The following is a 4,697-nucleotide window of genomic DNA, read 5'->3' as shown; positions in this document are numbered from 1 at the left end:
ATTTTAACTGTTCAGAACTAAGTTTTTAGATCTCACCTGCAGCCCCTGCCTTCCAAGTTCTTTCTGCAAGTCTTCCACCAGGGCCACTGCCACCTCTCCACTCTCAGGATGCTGCTGTCTCACCCAGATCTGGATCTCCCGGGGAAGGACAGTGGCGGGGAAGGACAGTGGCAGGGAAGGACAGTCAGGAACTGTTCTAGGACCAGCTCTTTTGTACACTTCTCTGGCCTTAGCCACTGACAGTGGAGCTTCTGGAGCTGGAGGAGGGCCTCTCCGGGTCCTGATGCTTCTTGGTAATGGAAATGCCAAAAGCTCTGACAGGATGTCTCTGGTCCAGAGTCATTCCCTTGAAGGGAAATTTCCTGCTCCCAGTTTCACTATTTGGAGATCTTGTACTGAAGGAGTCTGGATTTGTTGGTCCACAGCTACAGCCATTGTTCAGGTCAGAGAAGAACCGTGCAACTGCACTCTGAAGCTCAAGCCTCTTCTATCACCCCACTGGGAAGCCATCTTCAGTTAGGAGTCACTAAGTGGAAACTTCTCTTGAAATTCTAGAGTCAGAAACACACATTAAAAAGTGAACTCTAGGAAAAATCTCAAGTGTTAGCCCCGCAGGCTTGAGAAGAAGAGAGCCTTCCTGTCCCTGCCCCGCTGCATGCCCTGGTGCCTGCGGAGTCATTGGTGGGGTGGCAGTTCCAGAAGCTTGGTAACAGGAGTCAAAGGCTAATGATCCGGTTGAAAAGCAGAGTAGCCTGAAGCTCTGTTTACATACCAATTAATTAAAGCTGAGAAAACGCCAATTATGCAGTGAAGAATGTGGGTGAGTTGGAGATTATACATGCGACAATAAATTGCCTGCCCTCCCAAGGCACTGGTCTTCAGAACTACAGGGTGTTGCACAGTAACTGTCTGGTACAAGTCAGACGTCACACAAATAGCAGCATCTTGAAGAGCAGCATCAGGGTGGAGCCAGCTCTAAATTTCAAAGATTCAAATACTCCAACAGCTCAACTGCCCTCGCCTCTGGCTGGATTCTCAGCCTCGAGCGCCCCGTTCAGGATTTCTCAGCTCTGGCATCCTAATTTTAGCCCAGACAGGGACATTTATCCTGGTTAAGCTTACAAGCTGTAAGAGAAAGGATAATAGGGGCCGGAGGGGTGGCTCAAGCCTGTAATCCCAGCACTTTGGGAGGCGAGCGCAGCTGGATCATCTGAGGTCGGGACTTCAAGAGCAGCCTGAGAAACCCGGTCTCTTACTAAAAATGCAACAACAACAACAACAAATTAGCCGGGCGTGGCGGCGGACGCCTGCAATCCCAGCTACTCGGGAGGCTGAGGCAGGAGAATGACTTGAACCCGGGAGACGGAAGTTGAGGTGAGCCGAGATCCCGCCATTGCGTTCCAGCCTGGGTAACAAGGGCGAAATTTCGTATCAAAAAAAAAAAAAATTTTTTTTTAAAGAGAAAGAATAATAAAAACGGACTCTTTCGGAATGGTAGAGTTGTCAAGTTACGAGATACTCTGGCTTGAAATCTCTTAAGAGCTGAGGCAATCCTGGCTTAGGGACCTCGAGGGACTTGCCCAAGGTCACATAGCTGGTTTGAGGCAGGAAAATGAACAGCGGCTCGGCCCTTCGACTGCAGACTGGGTGACTTACTCTAGAAGGCTACTCTGCTCCGCGGGCGACCTTCTCTGGACACTTTATGGGGCAGCGGGGGCCTTGCGGCCAGGGGAGCCTCGGCGGCTACAGGGCCGGGGTCGTCTTTCCAAGCCCAGGGACCATCGGGCAGCAGGGCGCCACCATCACGAGGATCGTATCCTGTCTCCGAGTCATACCGCGGGGACTCGGGGCCAGGGCCCGAGGCGTCCGGACCCCGGCTCGCGGCCCAGGCCCGAGGTGAGAACTGCTCCCGCCCGCCGAAGCCCTGAAAATACGGACGGCTCGGCCCCACGACACCCCGTTCGCAACCACGCAACGCTTCCACACGACCCGAGCCCAAGCCCTGGTATTCGGACTGCCGCTGAGCACCGGAAGCGGAAAGCTGAGCCCCAGAGAAACTCCGTATTGGCTGGAACTACATTTCCCAGTGGTCGCCATCCGAAGACAGACAGCAGCGTTAGCCAATAAAATATGAGGATGTCTCAGGCGCCTATTGATTTCCGACGAATCATTGATGACAGGTGGGATTTGTAGGCAAGCTGGACCTATCCAGCTTGTCTACAAGTCCCAGCTGTTATCAACGAGAACCGCAGCCAGAGCTCGCGCAACGGTGGGGAGTGTGGGTCCTGCTTCCCAGGGGAGGTGGAGACCTCTCACCCTGCGCGGCCCTGGTGCCACTGAGCGAGAGGCTCTTTACAGTTTTTGTTTTGTTATTCGATTTTGTTTTTTTATTTTTTTGAGACGGAGCCTCGCTCTGTAGCCCAGGCTGGAGTGCAGTGGCGCTATCTCGGCTCACTGCAACCTCCGCCTCCTGGGTTCAAGCAATTCTCCTGCCTCAACCTCCCGAGTAGCTGGGATTACAGGCGCGCGCCACCATGCCCGACTAATTTTTTGTATTTTTAGTAGAGCGAGGGTTTCACCATCTTAGCCAGGCTGGTCTGGAACTCCTGACCTCGAGATCCACCCGCCTCGGCCTCCCAAAGTGCTGGGATTACAGGTGTGAGCCACCTTGCTAGACCTTTGTTTTGTTTTTAATAGAAACGAGGTCCAACTATGTTGCTCAGAGTGGTCTCAAACTCCTGGGCTCAGGCCATCCTCCTGCCTGGTTCTCCCAAAGTGCTGAGATTATATGCGTGAGCCGCAACTCTGGCTTATAAAATATTTTCACTTAGGGCCGAGGACAGCTGTTTAACCCTGTTAGTCCCTATTTACCCCCGCTATACAGATGACTAAATCGAGATAGCATGGGACTGAGGTCTCTGCTCCTATGAAGATGGAACTCGAGTTAAGGTTTTCTGCCACTTAAAGCGCTTTTCTCTGCCATGGTTGCTAGCTGTAGTGATGCTCTACCACCCTGTTCCTCCCCTCACTTACCACACACACGATTCTTCATTTCCTGCTTGCACAGTCCTGGGTCATTTAAGATTAATACCATTGACTTTCATTCAACAGCTGTGGAGCAATTTGGGCCAAGCACCAGGTGGCAAGTGTGCTGTGGTGGAAGAAAAAAAAGTGAAACACTCCTTCCTCTTAAGGAATGCAGTCCAGCAGAGGGTGCATTTTCTAAAATGCTGCCACGGAGTTATGTGCAACCTAGATTAACTCCAATGCAGTGCTATTAATAAATGCTTCGGTAAATGCTATGTGCTAAGTGGAGGTATGTTCAAAGGAAATGACTTGATAGAAATACCAGGGACTGACCCGGCGTGGTGGCTCACACCTGTAATACCAGCACTGGGAGGCCAAGGTGGGTGGGCCACTTGAGGTCAGGAGTTCGAGACCAGCCTGGCTAACATGGTGAAACCCCGACTCTACTAAAAATACAAAAAAATGAGCCTGGCATGGTGGCGTGCACCTGTGATCCCAGCTACTCAGGAGGGTGAGGGAAGAGAATCGATTGAACTGGGGAGGCAGAGAGTGCAGTGAGCCAAAACCACACCACTGGTTTGACAGCAGCCTGGCCAACATGGTGAAACCCCATCTTAAAAAAAAAAAGCAAAATAAAAAATACCACGGAAGGGCTGGGAAAGCCCAGGACAGTGCAGCCTCAGGGAAAAGACCTACTTCACATATTTTTTTTCCATGGGTGTCAATTGCTAAGTGGGTTTTAATACATTTTTTCTCGTTTGGTTCTGATAAGGAATCCTGGAACCCTGCATTGTAGGTTTCACTTCCTATTCAACAGATGAAAGGTCCAAATTTAATAAAGGTGGGGGAAGCTGTGATTGCTCCCACACAGTAGGAGCAGCCTGTGGTTAGATGAGAGGACAGGATGACAGGAAGGGCTTTCCAGAGAATCACTTGCAAAGCTGGGCCATGGAAATTGCTTTTATCCCTCTTAACTTAGTGTCGACAAAAAGTCTTAGCACAGACAAACCTACTGAGTTTAATTTGGGAGAAAAAGTCATGGAGAAGACCCTTTAGAATGCACTTTCAAACTATAAACCAAATGGGGTGCCTGAAGGGCGGTCGTTCCCCTTGTCTTTAGAAAAAGGGAATCAAGGCTGGGCATAGTGGCTCACGCCTGTAATTCCACCACTTCGTCTGTAATCCCAGCACTTTAGAAGGCCTAGGTGGGCGGATTATGAGGTCAGGAGTTCAAGACCAGCCTGGCCAATATGGTGAAACCCTGTCTCTACTAAAAACTCAAAAATTAGCTGGGCATAGTGGCACACACCTGTAGTCCCCAGCTACTCGGCAGGCTGAGGCAGAAGAATCACTTGAACCGGGGAGGCAGAGGTTGCAGTGAGCCAAGATCGCACCACTGCACTCCAGCCTGGGTGACAGGGTGAGACTCCATCGAAAGAAAAAAAGAAAGGAAGGAAGGAAGAAACGAAGGAGGGAAGGGAGGGAGGGAAGGAAAGAAAGGAAGAAAGGAAAGAAAGAAGAGAGAAAGAGAAAAGCCAGGCGCAGTGGCTCAGGTCTGTAATCCCAACACGACTTTGGGAGGCTGAGGCGGGCAGATCACCTGAGGTCAGGATTTTGAGACCAGCCCAGCCAAGATGGCGAAACCCTGTCTCTACTAAAAATACAAAAAA

At 50.8% G+C, this 4,697-nt stretch overlaps 1 protein-coding gene across 2 annotated transcripts in view; it reads right to left on the bottom strand.

Moving 5' to 3' along the window:
* The window catches only part of ZSCAN2 (zinc finger and SCAN domain containing 2), a 48,753-nt gene that overhangs the window by 14,678 nt on the left and 29,378 nt on the right, over positions 1–4,697 (bottom strand). For both annotated transcript variants that reach the window (XR_001817523.2, XR_005196018.1), the window contains exon 3: positions 37–551. The gene's annotated coding sequence lies outside the window, so the exon portion shown is untranslated. The remainder of the gene's footprint in view (positions 1–36; positions 552–4,697) is intronic.

Source organism: Cebus imitator, unplaced genomic scaffold (genome assembly GCF_001604975.1).
Source record: "Cebus imitator isolate Cc_AM_T3 unplaced genomic scaffold, Cebus_imitator-1.0 Scaffold295, whole genome shotgun sequence".
Taxonomy (NCBI): Eukaryota; Metazoa; Chordata; class Mammalia; order Primates; family Cebidae; genus Cebus; species Cebus imitator.
This window is presented reverse-complemented; position numbering and strand designations above follow the sequence as displayed.